Consider the following 17,106-nt stretch of genomic DNA (forward strand, 5'->3'; position numbering starts at 1 on the left):
CTTCTCGAATGAACAACAGGCGCTGTATCAGACAATCTGTAGGGCCCGCGAGGCCCTCTCCGTCGTCCTTTGAGTTGTTGCGCTCGTCATGGCACCGCCGTCTCGCGTTGTCAACATGGTCAATGGACATGAGGATGTGATGACTTACTTGGAGAGGATGACAATGGGGACCCACCAGGGCCATAGCCGCACGTACGCAAGTGCCTCCTTATTAGTATATAAAACTATAAATTTTTTTGCTTCCTCCTAGTTTCCTGACATCACGGTCCCACACCATTGTCAACCTATGTAGTCAATAAACGAGAGAATTGCACAAGAAGCGGCCGACAGCTGGGACCAAGCAGCTCGAGCAGTATTTGTGTGTTTTGAGGTGTGAGCACTTCAGAGTTTTTCTTCAGCGATGTTTAGCCCAGATATTAATTTTTCTCCTCTGAACAACAATGAAAACATCGCTTGAGGTATTAACTGGGTGGGCTGTGGCCCGTCTAGCCCAGGCCAGATATCCAGCCCAGATATTAATTTTTTTCAAGCCGAAAATGGCTAGCCTAGCTATACTTTTTTTAGGAATACCCAGGCAAGGTCAAGTTGTTATTCTCCGCCCCGCTGGGCTGCAAATCTTTCCTAGGAGGGATGCATTAGGCTTAACAAGAAAATGGGCTTTAAGAAATAATTAATGTGATGTAATTAAAAACTGGGCAGTAACTATAAAAAATGCACCAAACACGTAATTACTTTACAAAATATTATTTTTGGATATTTGAAAATTTAAATTTCATTAATTGTTGCGAGCGCAATGTTTCGTTGGATTTTAACGTAATATAAATCTATATTGAAATTGTATTTAATCTGACTAGAAATTTCGGGATAAAAATATTTCAGATCCCATCAAAATGTGGGAAATTTTATTGAATTCTGTGTTGAACGGTTGGTTGAAATGGGTTGTACTTTTAACAAACTATAAATGGGTTGTAGTAAATTCCATTAGAATCCAAAAATTGGCTGCACATTCTTACAAATCTCAAATGGGCAATAAGTTCTCTGCCAGACACTTGTGGCCTTACTAAGTTGACGCGTCCCGTAAAAAAAAGAGCTGACGCGTATGCAAGGCTTTGTCAACTTATAGTCAACACACGGTTCTAGCAGCAGTGGCCGTTGGATGTCCATCCAACGGATGCCATGCTTCTTCTTCAATCTCGGATATTCTAGCTTCACCCGCCCAAAAAATGATTCCTCCCCTGACATCTGGGGCGCATCGTCTCGGAAGCTGACCTGTGGGCCTACTAAGTTGATTCGTACCAAGGACTTTGTCAACTTAGTCGATATAGACAATTCTAGCTATAGTGACCGTACGATGTCCATCCAACAGCCGTCGTGCTTCTTCAACCTCTGGTCTTCTTGCTCCAGCCGCCCAAAGCAGCGCCGGTCGTGCCGCCTGCTCCTCCCTCCCGTGGCCGGCTGTGCTGCCGCGGAGGCCTCACCGCCCCCTACTACTCCCACCGCTGGCCAGGCCATCCCTCCACTCACCCACGCTCCTATTATTTTGCGGCGACGGCAGCCTCACACCGCAGCCAAACCAGTGAACCGCAGCCGTGTGGGTATCCACTGCCTCATCTTCCCCGGCTCTGCGTCGTCCCCTTCCTAGGCCTCGCCGTCGTCCACCGCCGTGGTGCTCTCGGTGCGGCGTGGTCAATGTGGTCAATGACTGAGTTCCATCGGAAGAGTATTGTACGTGGAGAGGCTGACAGCTGGGTCCACGACAGCCGCAAGGAAGTGCCTCCTTATTACGTGCAAAATAATTATTCCTCCACCTGACAGCGGGGACCCACCGGACGGGCCATCGTATCACTACATGGAAAAGGGCTATAGATAATATGGACACTAATGGCGCACCAGACATGTGGTGCGCCACTACTATATAGCAGTGGCGCACCATGTGTTGGTGCTCCATTAGTGTCATTACTAACATATTTTTTTCCAAAAATACTAATGGCGCACCAGGGCATATGCGCCATTACTAGTTAAAAACTAGTAATGGCGCACCACTCACCCCGTGCGCCACTACTATCGTTTTTTTGTTGCAAAACTGCCGGTGCACCATTAGTAACCAGGGTTACTAATGGCGCATTTGTAGGTGGTGCGCCATTAGTAACCTGGGACCAGCTAGATATTTTGGACAGCCACCTGCACACTCACTTTCCCCATTTCATTCTCTCCACCTCCTCCTCCAAGCTTGTCTCGGCTGCCTCCTCCTCCTCACCTCATTTGCACCATAGATTCATCCAAATTAAGTGGTTAAATTACCTTTTTTTTTGATAGGTAAGTAAGGGGAAAGCTTTCTTTATGTTGTAGATCTACTTTTTTCTCCCTCCAACAACGTGCACATGCACTTTTTATGGCCTAGCTAGATCTATGTATGTTTGTGGTGTTGCATATATGTTTGTGTTTGCAGGTACCGGTATTTGAAATGTGATAGTTGCCAATATTTTGCCGGAATGTTGATTCATTTCCATTTCGGCGAGAATTTTGGCACTATGCATTCTTTTTGGTCCTATTTTTAGGGAAAGTCATGCCAACATTTTTCTTGGTTCTAAAATATCGTTTTGCTCTACCCCGCAGGCGACCATGGTCCGCACGATGACTGAAGGTATCGTGAATAGGTTTTTGAGCTCCGCGAAGGCCAAGATGCTTCAAAAGAACGAGACAGAGATAAGATGTCCGTGTCGAAGATGCAAGCTGAAGAGCTTTCTTGCGGACCCAGATTCCGGTCAGGTGCGGGACCACCTGCTCTTGCGTGGTTTCATGGATGGCTATCGGTGGCAAGGTGATGAAGATGACTATGAAGTCGTCCATGGGGGCCGGGCAAGAAATGAGGAAGGGCAGCAAGACAACCACCGCGGTGAGGGCGGGCGAGAAGACGAAGAATCTCCAGGACATGATCACGACGATGATGCTATACACAGTCATCATGTAGAAGATGTTGGACATGATGATGAGGAAGATCAAGACGAAGGGCATGATCATGAAGATGAAGATGCCAGAGCAGAGGACGATGGACCATCGATGGGCTGGGTGCAGGACCCTCATATTCAAGAGCTGCTTCTCAAGTAGACGGATAACGCAAGAGCTGCCGCCCGAGAGAAAGCCAAGCTGGATCAACTGGAGATAGACGCGGTTACTCCATTGTATGAAGGATGCAGGCCCAAGGATACCCGCCTGAAAGTAATGCTCATGGCTCTAGAGATGAAGGTAAAACACAAAATGACCGACGCATGCTTCGACGAGAACATGTCATTCTGGCACAAACGTCTTCCCAAGGGGAACAAGTGCCCAACCAGTTTCGAGGAGGCGAAGAAAATCGTGTGTCCTCTGGATTTACCGCATGTGAAATACCATGTGTGCATGAACAATTGCATCATTTATCGGGACGAGCACGCAGAGTCGACCATATGTCCGGTGTGCGGCATCACTCGATACAAGAAGAGAAAGAAAGATCCTCGAAAAGTGGTGTGGTACTTTCCAATCACTCCTCCTCTGCAGCGGTATTTCGCGGACCCTAAGGTAGCAAATCTCCTGCGTTGGCACGCGGATAGGGAGGAGAAGAAGCGAGAAGATGACGCAAATGATCCGGAGATAAATAAAAAAGAGAAGATGCTGAGTCACCCTAAGGATGGGAGCCAGTGGCAAGCATTGAACTTCGAACACCCAGAATTTGGGAACAATCCAAGGAACATCGTGCTGGGCGCGAGCACCGATGGAGTCAATCCGTTTGGCAGCCAGAGAAGCACACATAGCACCTGGCCTGTGTTTGTGTGGATGTACAACCTTCCCCCTGGTTGTGCATGAAGAGGAAGTACATTCACATGAGTATGCTAATTGAAGGGCCGAAACAACCAGGGAACGACATCAATCTGTATCTGGGGCTGCTGAAAGAGGATCTAGACACGTTGTGGAAAACGCCAGCCAATACGTGGGACGCTGCAGAGAAAGAATATTTCCCTATGAGAGCCGCACTGCTCATGACGGTGCAGGACTATCTCGGTTATGGATATGTCGCGAAGCAGGTGGTCCACGGATTTTCTGGACGCGTCAGGTGCATGGATGACACAATGTATCGCCAGCAAGATAGAGATCCCGGGTCTTCGAAAACCGTGTTCATGGGACATCGAAGGTGGCTTCGCGACGATGACCCGTGGAGAAAACGCAAGGATCTGTTCGATGGTGAAACCGAACCCCGAAGACGCCCGCGTACGAGGAGCGGCGGGGAAATAGACGAGCTGTTGAAAAATTGGAAAGATTGCCCACTACCGGGAAAGAAGCAAAAGGCGTCACAGCTGGGAAAGAAGCGAAAGGTGCTAGAGCTGCTGCTGAAGGTATGGAAAACGAGGTCTGTTTTCTGGGACTTGCCTTACTGGAAGATCCACCGTGTGCCTCGCAGCCTTGATGTCATGCATATCACGAAGAACGTGTGCAAGAGTCTGCTTGGTACCCTGCTCAACATGCCAGAGAGGACCAAAGATGGGCCGAAAGCAAGGGTGGACTTGAAATCAACGCGCATCAGGGAGGAGCTTCACGCTAATGATGATGATGATGAGGCGAAGCAGGACACAGAAAGTTGTCGCAAAGGCAAAAAGGCCAAGAAGACCGGAAATGACTTCCCTCCCGCGTGCTTCACTCTAAGTCTGGAGGAGATCGATCCGTTTTTCACCTGCCTCGTAAGAGTAAAACTTCCTTACGGTTACGCGGGGAAGATAAGCAGATACCTAGACTCAGCGAAGCAGAAGTTCAGTGGGATGAAGTCTCACGACTGTCACGTGCTGATGACGAAGATACTTCCAGTTGCAATCCATGGGATCATGGACACGCACGTCCGTGAAACTCTATTTAGCCTATGCAACTTTTTCAACGTCATCTCTCGGAAGTCGGTTGGCGTGAGGCAACTCAGAAGGCTACAGGAAGAGATCGTGGTGATACTATGTGAGCTTGAGATGTACTTCCCGCCTGCATTCTTCGATGTTATGGTGCATCTGCTGGTCCATATCATGGAGGATATCATCCAACTCGGGCCGACGTTCCTGCACAGCATGATGTCGTTCGAAAGGATGAATGGTGTCATCAAAGGATACGTTCGCAACATGTCACGTCCAGAGGGAAGCATAGCCAGGGGCTTTCTGACCAAAGAGTGCATCTCCTACTGCATGAATTATCTGGCATCGAGAACCCCATTGGTCTGCCTATCAACAGGCACCTCGACAGGCTCGCTTGATGGGGTCACCGTGAGGGTCGCCGCGAAATGCATGTCGACTTCGAGGGTCGACTTGCCAACTTTAAAAGAGCAAACCTAGTCGCGCTACAACACATAGACGTGGTCGATCCTTGGGTGGTAGAGCACAAAACCTTTATTGAGAAGAGGTACAATGACCGAGGCTAACAGAGGATGGACGGAGATATAATCAAAGAGCACAACTCATGTTTCACACATTGGTTCAAGTAGAAGCTTCTGTCGTACCCTTTACATGAGTATTCTTCTGCGGAAGAACAACTCATATTCGCCTTGTCACAGGGCGCCGAGCACAACCTGATGACGTATGAGGCGTACGATATCAACGGCTACACATTCTACACTGAGGGAAAGGACATGAAGAGCGATGGTTATCAGAACTCCAGGGTAATGATGGAATCCTACACCGGTAACGACAAGGACAGATACTACGGAAGGATCTAGGAGATCTGGGAGCTGAGCTACGCTGGAGAGAAGGTCCCGATGGTCCATGTCAAATGGGCCAAGAGCGTCATAAAAGAAGACCGGTATTTCACCACCATGGTTATACCCGAAGCCAAATCCAAGACCGCGGGCGCAAACGTCACCGTGAAAATGAGCCATGGGTACTGGCTTCCCAAGTGGACCAATGCTTCTTCATTACCGACCCGTCAAAGCCCAGTCGTGTTGTCGTGAGGAGAGGCAAAAGGAAGATCATTGGAATGGATGGAGTCGCCAATGAGCAAGACTTCGACAAGTACGGCGACCTGAAGATGGAACATGACGACGATGATGAAGTATTTAAAATAAGGGCAAGAAGATTGTGAATAGATAGCTAGCAAAGATCGATCGTATTTAAATTGTAGCCTTCATTTCTCGATTGTATTTTGACATATTGAAATGATATTTCTTCTGTTCTAGTGTCCTCATGAATATTTATTTATGTTTATTATGGTATTGAATTTCTAATTCACAAAAAGTATTGAATTTGTTAATATTTTTTGAACTCATGAATATTTTTAAATTTAATTCATGGGCACTTTTTGAATTCATGAATATTTTTTCAAATTTGATGATATTTTTTCATATTCAATATGAAAAAATATTGAATATTCATGAGGACACTCGATCTCGATCCCCCTCCATCTCGATCGCTATCCCCCCTTGCCAGATCCCCCTCGCCGCCGAGCACGCCCCCGCACCCTGCCCCGCTCCACCGCCGCCGACGACCCTCCGCACCTTCCCCGCTCCATCGCCGCCGCCGACCCTCCCGCACCCTCCCCTATCTCCTCGCTCGGTTCCCCCGAACGGAATCGGCCGAGGGCACCACCCCCCCGAGTGAGACCTAGGGTTCAAGACGCCGCTCCCGGCCCTCCGCTAGGCAACAAAAAATCCAAAATTTTTTACTAATGGCGCACCGCTAGGGGGTGCGCCATTGCTATCCAAAAAAATGATTACTAATGGCGCACCTTTAGGGGATGCGCCATTGCTATCCAAAAAAAAGATTACTAATGGCGCACCACCAGGAGGTGCACCATTGCTATCAAAAAAGTTACTAATGGCGCACCGCTAGGTGGTGCGCCACTGCTAACCCTTCCCCCACTAAAATCCCCAGTCCCCTTTCTATCTTCCCCAATCGATCACATCTCACCCGCCCACTGCCCCGACCCGTACTGCGCCGCCGCCGCCCCCGCGCCCCCGCCGCCTCCCCCACACCCGACGACCCCGTGCCAACTCCGCCACCGGAGTCGCCGCCGGAGCACTAGGAGGAGGAGGCTCGCGTCCACCAGGAGGAGGAGGCCCACTGGAGCACGTCTTCTTCCTCTAACCGACCCCATCTCGCCGTCGCCACCGCCTTCTGTTTCGCCGAGCGGCTTCGCCTCCGCCGTCCGTCGCCCGTGCAACCTCGCCGCCGCCCGTCACTACCCGGCCCCTGCGCAGGTGCCTCTCCACTCTCCTCTTCCCCTTCCTTTGCCCCATGCCTGATTGAGCCGACGCCCCAAGTACTAGGTTATGTTCTGAATTTTGGGGTGGTAGTGTGTGTAAGCGAGTGAGCAGTGTTATGCATCGGCGTCTGATGCTTCCTGGTTAGACTTGGGAGTTTGCATTTGCTAACATTTATATATAAGCAAAGTTGCCTTCTATTCTTGTTTGCATTATCTAATGCAATACACAGTCATGGATTGTCTAAGGTGAATATTTTAAGTACAACTTGCTGCAAAACCTGGAGTGCATTGGCATGTTCCTTTCTTTATGCCATTCCTGTAGTCTGTTTGCTAGGCACTTACAAGGGCGCAATTAGTCAACCTTAAAACTCAACTGAATTGTATCGGTTTGTCTAGTTCTGAAGGGAGTGGTGTTTTTATTTAGTTGTTTGAGCCTGCTTTTTGTTTGCTTAAGTAGTTGTAACTCTCAATACTGGTCATCCTACTTGGTCTACAGCCACACTACCGCCCTCTTATTATACATAAGCTTGACAGTGGCGATTATGCCCATGTGTTCTGATGTTGTGAGGAAGAGGAAGGTGATCTGATTTTTATTTACTATCCTTGTAATATGATCCTGCTTTGCTTGAAAAACCAGTCCATGACAGATAGAAGCAATGACATGAGCTACTTCAGTGACCAGTTACACTTGCCTATACTTATCATTGTTTTGGTTTATGAATATGCATCTGTGTGCCTGACAAGACTCCTCTAGTACACATAGTACTATTTTACTATCAAGTTTTGGGAATTGTCTTTATTTATTTATTGCAGAAGCTTTTGATTTTTGAGCATGTGTTTCTCCCAGGGTTGTTGTTCTTGCTGCATATGGCCAGCCAATAGCATGATTTAGCTTGTATACGGAGTGCTTTAACTAAAATTTGGATATATTCGTAGTGACTTGGTATACTTGTGTTCAGTTCCCAAATATTAGGCGGTTGGTGCCTTGATGGACTAGTTATACGAAACTGTTTGTTATTTTTTCCGCATCTCTCATGCTGATACTGTAGGAGTAAAATCCATGCCCTGTTAACAATGTATTACAAGAATTGTTTTCTTTTGTGTGTTTCCTTGAAATATTCTGTTATAATAGAATTGTTCCTGGATGTGGACATGGCAGATAAATTTGTCATCAGTTTGTAGGTTGTCGAATCAGCAACTCGTAGTTCAATTGATTAGAGTTGGATGAATGTAACCAGACTTATACTCTCAGATTTGGTCATAGTTGATGGTGTGAAGACTTATAATGTGATAAAGTATATACGTTGTTGCAACACCTATATAATGTGATAAAGTATATACATTGTCATCTAAGTTGAGCTGATTTTGATTTCCGTATGTTATGGGGGAACAACAGATATTGCTATATGTTCATTCTTGAGGGTACAGACTTGCTAAACTATTGATGATTTTTTGTTGGGTGACCTATTAGATTTGGAATGGAAGCTCACATAAGTTGAGCTGATTTTTGTCCATATGAAAACAGAGGACCATATGGTATGTGGCCTTTTCATCCATATGAAAGTAGAGGCACATTGTGGTGCTAGTTTGCTAGGTTTTGTCTCCGACCATCGTGTCGTGATGATTTTGTAGGTACCCCGAGAGGCCCTTGAGTTTGCCGGAATGTTGATTAACTTCCGTTCCGGCAAATTCGAGTACTCCATATGTCCTATTTTCAGCAAAGGTCATGCTGAAATTTTCCGTGAATTTTAGCATGACTTTGCTAAAAATAGGAAATATGGGGTACTTGCGACTAATGCATGGGCCAGGGTATCTTAGTACTTAATTAAGTAGGACCAACTGCCCCTTTATTCTTGCTGCATTAAACCATAGGTGGCAATAGAGCCAAGTGATTAGGCCCAATTTATAATTCTCCTTCCCTTTTCTTGATAGGGTATATTATTAGAAGATACCCATATATATCAGTCAACCTAGGGTGCCTCGGCATCGATAAACCCTAAATGATAAAAGCTTAGCTTTTAGGATGCCTCGGTGTCGACAAACCATAAATTATAAAACCTTGGCATTTAGGGTGCCTCGGCATCGACAAACCGTAAATGATAAAAGCTTAGCTTTTAGGATGCCTCGGTGTCGACAAACCCTTAATGATGAGACCATGATCTTGTTCCTTGACAATAACCAACTTTTTGACCAAACTTTTTTCCTATTTAGAGCGAAACATGGCCCACAACGATGAGGCTGGCGGTTCGGGCAAGCAATTCTGGGAGCTGTCCCAGGAGATGGACGAAGAACCTCACCGCTATGAGGACGCCGCGGAAGACACCGATCCTGACTACACAACCCCTAGTGGCGTCGGGGATGACACCACTGATGGTGCCGCCGAGGATGCCACCACTGATGATGGCAGCGCACGCACAGATGGCAGCCAACCGAAGAGGCAACGGAAGGACCGGCGCCCGAACGTGCTCGGCACTGTCAACAAGGAATTTACTAAAGTGAAATCCGACGGGCATCCAACGTTGCCCAAAGAATTAGTCAAGGGGTACTCGGTGCAGCTCAGGTGCATTCTTCGGAGCACCGTCTCCATCAACACCGAGAACCTAAGGCATAAGGACCGAGGGAATTTGCGTAGCCTCCTCTTCACGAAGCTGCACGAATGATACAAGTTCCCCGCTGACTTTGCAAACACGCGCCTCTCAGGGAATAAAGTGAACAATGCTGCCCTCACAAGGATGAGCACGACCCTGTCTACTTGGAGAAGCGCGGTGAAGAGAATGATTGACAAAGGTGATAGTTATGAGAAGATCAAGGCGAAAAATCCGTCGATCAACGAAGATGACTACAAGGAGTTCAATATCAAGTGCGAGAGCAGCGCAACCGTGGAATCAAGTCAGTGGGGGAAGGAAATGCGGGAGTTGAACTTAGGGGTCCACCAACTCGGTCCCGACGGTTACAGAGTGGCGGAGCCTATATGGGACAAGGAGGACGCGGAGCGTGCCAAGCAAGGCCTACCGCCCCGCTTCGAGAAATACCGTGACAAGTTGACCAGGAACTATGTCAGGGCCCGGTACAAGGAGGACCTGGTAACAAAGGAGGTTACCACAGATCTAAAGACCAGGGCGCTTGAGCGTGTTCTGGTAAGGAATACACCCCCGCGTAATTAGCTCCATATGGTTGCATTCTAATTAATGAATCCAAATTTCTAAATGGTTCACATTCCTTCCGCAGGAGACTGAAAGCAGTAGCGATGGGTCATCTCAGAGCTCCCCTTGGGACAGCACTCTAAATAGGGCGTTGATCATAATGAAAAAGAAGGATAAGCTCAGTAAGCCGTCGTCAACTGGTCGTGTGGCCGGCAAAGGCTTGTCCACAAAATGGTCGTCATACTATAACGCTGGTGGGCGAAAGGAGAGAAAAACCAGCTCGGAAAGCCAGTCGCGCGAGGTTCAAGAACTCAAGGCAAGGGTAGCGCGGATTCTGGAGATTGTCCAAGAGCAAGTGCAACAACAACTGGGAACGACGCTCACCACCATTGTGCCTACCTTGATTCAGGGGCTGACGACGTGGATTGCGGGCGGCCAACAAGGGCCGCCCCCGGTTCCCAGCTTCATGACCAGCAACTCGCACAATGCGCAGGCGGCTCCATTGGTGTCTCCGGCGGAGGCGGTATTGGTGTCTCCGACGCCGGCACGGGCAGTGGAGCTTAATGCACTCGGGTGTATGCTGGCTGGCACCTCGGCAGCAAGCGGCCCCTCCGTCAGTTACACGCCCGCCGTTGGTGGTGCCTCGACATTAGCCGAGCTCGACACCATCACGGTAACTAAGCCTCTTGACCGATGACTTCATCTCCTTGCCTTTGACTAGGCATCCCTGACGCCCTACATGTTTTCGCAGGGCGCCGCCGATGTTCCATGCACTCTCCTGCACTTCGTGGGTGGCGAGTTGATCGATGTCGCCAAGGGAAGAATCGTTCAACCGGGCAACCCTGTGTTCCACGGTAATCCGATGCCACCCACCGTGTATAGGGTTGAACTGGTTCGGGTGCTGCCAGGCTGCAATGAGTTGTTACCTCTGATTCGACCCACTGGGGCCGACGAAGATGATGTGATGACCCTCAGAACCTGCGTAAGCTGGCCCCTGCTTTGGCCGAAGAGCCAGATTCGTTTGGGGGAGGGGGACACCACCCCACAGACAACATCGCCAGTCGTGTCGGCGCTGTCGTGGTTCTAAGTCTGACAGTAGAATGGGGGGTAGGAATGTAGAGGCAAGATCCTAGCTATGGAGGAGTTGTACACGCGAGTTTTACGAGTTCAGGCCCTTCTCGGAGGAAGTAACAGCCCTATGTCTCGGAGCCCAGAGGCGGTCGACTGAATTATATGCGTGTGAGTTACAGGGGGTGCGAACCCTTGTGCCTGTGGAGGGGGGTGGCTTGTATAGAGTGCGCCAGGACCCCAGCCAACCCACGTCATAGAGGGTTTAAGGTACATTGAAGAGAGAATGTTACTGGTAACACCCACACTGAAGTGCTATAAATGACAATTAAGCCTATAAGTAAATGCCTGACCGTTGTTCATGCAGAGTGGCTTTAGCTCTTCTGTTTGTCGAGTGACTTCTGCGACGCTCGAGTGACATTGATTCTTCTGGGTGGAACGTCTTTGGTCGAGTGGATGATGGTACCCTTTGAATGATCCTGGCTTTAGGGTGATGTCCTAGGGGAGGATGTCTAGGTCAGGTCTATGACCCTACCCTAGGTACATAGCTTCATCATTAGCCCCTGAATGGTTCAGGATTCGAGTGGAGAAGGAGTTGATAATCTCTCCGATTCAGCTTTTGTGCTTTGAGAATGTCTCGCCCAGAGGTCGAATGAACATTCATGATGGCTTCAACTGCTTGTTTAGTCGCCTTGATCCATTCTTGGTTTTATCGAGTGAACTTTCATTATTAAGTTTCGAGTGTTGATATGGAAAAAATCTTCCGTCTGACGGGTTGTTCTGCTGTCTGCGGATTTCACGGGATTTGAATTTTGGGAAGCGCGCCGGGCGGGAGAGGCCACAGTAATCGGGACAGATTAGGGAGGCCGCCTTGATCTCTGCGCCACCTTTTTTGCCACGTATCGCGCGTGCTACTGTTGTGGGATTTGATAAGATCGTCTGGGCCTACAAGTCAGTCACTCGGAAGTGACCTTATATAAGGCGCCGGACCGGGGCTTTTGAACAGTGTGCCCCCATTCTTCTTCCTCCTCCTCAGATTCCTCCGCTGCGCCTGCTTCTGCTCTCGGCGTCGTCGCCCCGCTCGAACTCGTTTCGCTGCCATGGGGAAGGAGAAGAGGGTGGCGTTGGGGCATGGAAAGAAGGCGACGACGAAGGCGAAAGGGAAGAAGACCAGCCGGGGCGGATCTTCGTCGAGGTCCGGCCTGCCGCCTGGCTGGTTCCAGGGCGACTGGATCCGCTCGACAATCAGTCAAGATGACATCGACGACCTGGTTGAGGGGGGACTGATCCCCCACGGATCGGCGCGGCTCCTGGGGAACAAGACTGAGCCATAGCTGCAGGAGGATGAGTGCGTTCTCCTTGCCACCCATGTTGACCGCGGGTTTTCTTTGCCTCCCCACCCTTTCTTTCGCGGTTTCTTGAACTTCTTTGGGGCTCAACTCCACCACTTTTCTCCAAACACCATCGTGTACCTTGCCGCTTTTGTTTCCATATGCAAGAACTTCTTGGCTTGTCGACCACACTGGGGTCTCTTCAAGCACATATTCACATGTCGCTCTCAGACGGTCAAGAAGGCCAACCCGAGTGATGAGAGGACGCACGTGATACAGATGTGCGAGGGTCTTGGAATTCAAATGAGGAACAAAAGCACTTTCCCAACTATGATCCTTCCCAACTCGGTCCGGGGTTGGCAGTCGACCTGGTTCTACTGCAAGGACCAGCCGACCCCGGGCCAGTCGACTGGACTTCCCCCCTTTTCCATGGCTCGAGTGGAGAAGCCCTCCACCTTGAGAGTGACCCCGGAGGAGAAGGCGCAGGTGAAGGTGTTGGTCGAGCGGGTTGTCCAACTTGTCCGTGACGGAGTGACCGGCATGGACCTGCTGGAGGTCTTCCTCAGTCGACGCATCCAAACACTCCAAGCTCGTGACCATCCGATGTGGATGTACTCAGGACTTGAGGATTCCACTCAGATCCACCCTGAGGATGTCAGCGAGGACACGATGGAGCAGTGGCTGAGGGTTATTACTAGCAACAAGGATAATCCCCAAAGGTCCAGGAGGGTGGTTCCATTTGACCATTCGCGCCAGCCGGAACAGGTACAATTCTGCATTGTCGAGTGTCTTCTTGTTTTACTATGTAGCATCTTGTTGACGGCCGACTGTCTTTCTTTTATTCCTTGTCTTTCAGGCTCTTGTTGATATGTACTCAATGCCCAATGGAGTGCAGGAGCAAAATGTCGAGGGAGAGGCGAGCGGGAGCGAGAGTGGCGAGTGACACTCGGATGCAGAGGAGGACGAGGAGAGCGACGACCCGAGTGATGAAGAAGAGGTCGACTCGCCTCCTCGCAGAGAAAGGAGGTCCAAGCACGCTCACGACCCGGCAAGCACCCTGACCTGGTGGCGGCACCAACTGGGCAGTCTTCAAAGCGCCCTCGGACATCTTATCCGGTGCCGACCGAGAAAGTATCGAAACAGCTCAAGACCGCGCCACCTCCAGCGCTGAAACCATTGAAGGTCGCATCCTCCAAACCGCCGAAGGCTTTGCCCAGAATCAAAGTGACCATTCCCACCATCTCTGGGTAACCATATGACCTAATCCTTTGGTCGACTCGAGTAACAAAACATAACCGACTGAATGCTGACATTTGCAATGCCGCTACCTCTGGAACTTCCTCCCGCCAATACCGAGATGAGGAAATGGAAGACGCGGTTACCTCTAACCCAGGTACAATTGTCATGATCTTGTTCTTGATTATTTCGTCAATTAAATTCTGGCAATTCACTTGGGGTCGACTGATTTGTTTGCAGCCCCACCCAACATTATCGAGCTTCCGGATGATGATGAATATGTGGCCCCGAGGCCGAGAAAGAACAAAAAAGTAGCGGTTGGCAAGACATCTCAGCCGGGACTGACGACAGAACCAACCGTCCAACAACCTGAATATGCAGGTGGGGCGTGTGTAACTTTTGTTGTCCCATCGTCGAGTGAGCGCCCCGCACCGTCGATTGTACCAGTGTTTCCTTCAGCCGTCCAACCTCATTCCTCGGAGTTCCAAGCTGCCGCATCTGGGATGTCTGCTCCCTTCTTCACCAACTATCATGTTCCGGAAAGCCAGTCGGACGCCGCTGCGGAGGCCATCCGTCAGGCTAGCTTGATGATGGAGCGGATGAAGACGGTGCACGACAACAGCTAGGCTGCTTACGATGCCAGCGCGGCTCTTCGGGCCAATGTCCAGGTAAGTTGGCTTTCGACTGACCTTGTTCTATTAGGATATGCTACCTGAAATATTTTCTTTCATACAATCTCTTATTGTTTGCATCGAATCTGTACACCCACTGGGTGTTTTTTTGTCTTCAGTATTTGTGCTCTTCCACTCGGCCTGGTCGAGTGGGATCTGAACTGATGGGGGCACGCTAAGTGCACCCACTAGGTGTAGTCCCCGAGACCGCAGTCGACTGCGGGCAGTCGGCTGGGGTCTGAGTACTTCTGTTCACTTTCCTTTCTTCCACTTGACCCGGGCGGACTGGTCGAGTGGGATCTGAACCAGTGAGGGCACGGCACGTCAAGTGCACCCACTTGGTGTAGTCTCCGAGACCACAGTCGACTGCTGGCAGTCGGCCGGTGTCTGAATAGTTCTTCTCTCTTACTTCTTTTTTTACTCGACCCGGGCAGACCGGTCGAGTGGGATCTGAATCAGTGGGGGCACGCCAAGTGCACCCGCTGGGTGTAGTTCCCGAGACCGCGGTCGACTGCGGGCAGTCGGCTGGGGTCTGAGTAAACTTTTAAGTTTTATTCACTCGGAAGTAAATAATCTTTGATCTTGTCAATTGATATGTCTTTTATCCTCTGCAGAAATCTTGTACTCTCATTTCCAAGTTCGCCGAATTTGAGGAGAAGCAGAGGAAACTCAACCTTGACTTGGAGCTGGCCCAACAAAAATTGAAGAAAGCTCAAGATGAAGCTGCTGGTATGGAAGGTAACTGCCTGTCGACTGCTCACGTCGATCATCCTTTAAAATATTTCTTCGATCTCTTGTTTGATACGATTGCTTATTTTGCAGAGAAAATGAGGTTGGCTCTAGAGAAGAAGGACTTGGACATTGCAGCTGCGCAGAAGGAGGCTCAAGATAAGACTGCCCTTGTTGACCAGAAGCTGGCTTCGGTCGGAGTGCTGGAAGAAGAAGTAAGCAAGCTGAAGTCCTCTCTCACTAAATCCAACCGAGAGGTAACTCGTCTGAAGAAGGATAAGATGGCTCTGAATGAGAAGCTGGAATCCACGGCTCGTAAGAGAAATGACGTGGAAGCTTATCTAAGAACTCTTGCCAAGAAGCTCTTTCTTCTGCTGGAAGGTACTCCTTTAATCCGACTGCTTTACTGCTTGCAAGTTAGTCCAGTCCAGTCGACTCACTAACTGCTTGACTGCAGAATTCTGCCAAAACTTTGACGAGGAGACTGGATGGATCGAGACGAGTTTGGACCCTATTGTTTCTCCAGTCGGCGACGAGGCTGCCATGAATGTGCTTTGACTGGAATACCGTGTCGCTAGTGTTACAAGTTACCTCGCTCATCTAAAGGTGGCAGTTTCACGGATCGACTCATCACTCTGGCCAAGGGCGACGCTTAAAAATGACCTCGAGTCTCTAATGGCTCGCCTCAACGAGGTCCCTGGTCTAGTGCAAGAATGGAAGAAGTCCTCTGCCCGGTGTGGTGCTGACATGGCGTTGTCCTTCGTAAGAGTCCACTACAAGGAAGCCCGCGAAGATAAGCTGGCGGCGATCAAGGTCGCCAACACCAAAAGACATGATTTCCAGACCTTTATGGAGACTTTCATTGCTGGTGCCACTCGGATTGTAGATGGAATTGACTTGGACGAATTCGTTGAACCCGCCAGCCCTCCTCCTGCCGAATGAACAAACTTTGAGATTTAAATCTGCCTTAAGTTTGTCTCGAAATGCCGAGTGGTTGCTGTAACCATTAAACTCCTTCGGGCTTGGTGCTCGAATACTTTTGATCTGTCGTCTGGAATTTTTAGGATCTGTCTGAACTTGGTTTATTTCTGAATATGCTTGTATTTGCCTTCGAGTGGGATTTGCTCTTTACTCTGAATAATCTTTCGACCTGCATCTCGTTGTCCTCGCGGACATGGGTGGAGCGTACGTTGTATTTGTGGCGCAGCTCCAAACGAGAAGGTTGCAGTCGACCTGCACCTCATCATCCTTGCAGATGGGGATGGAATGCACATTGTACTTGTGGCGCAGCTCCTAAGGAGAAGGTTGTAGCCGACCTAAACCTCATCGTCCTTGTAGATGGGGATGGAGCGCACGTTGTATTTGTGGCCCGGCTCCAAAGGAGAAGGTTGCAGTCAACCTGCACCTTGTCATCCTTGCGGATAAGGACGAACTTTAAACCTTAGGCGAGTACTGGACTGCAACTAAGCCTCCGAGTGGGAGGGTTGCTCACCACTCGGTAGGATTTTACAAACTTAGAGTACTGGACTGCAGCTAAGCCCCCGAGTGGGAGGGTTGCTCACCACTCGGTAGGATTTTACAAACTTAGGCGAGTACTGGACTACAGCTAAGCCCTCGAGTGGGATGGTTGCTCACCACTCGGTAGGATTTTTCAAACTTAGGCGAGTACTGGACTGCAGCTAAGCCCCTGAGTGGGAGGGTTGCTCACCACTCTGTAGGATTTTT

This window comes from Triticum dicoccoides, chromosome 3A (assembly GCF_002162155.2).
Source record: "Triticum dicoccoides isolate Atlit2015 ecotype Zavitan chromosome 3A, WEW_v2.0, whole genome shotgun sequence".
Lineage (NCBI taxonomy): Eukaryota > Viridiplantae > Streptophyta > Magnoliopsida > Poales > Poaceae > Triticum > Triticum dicoccoides.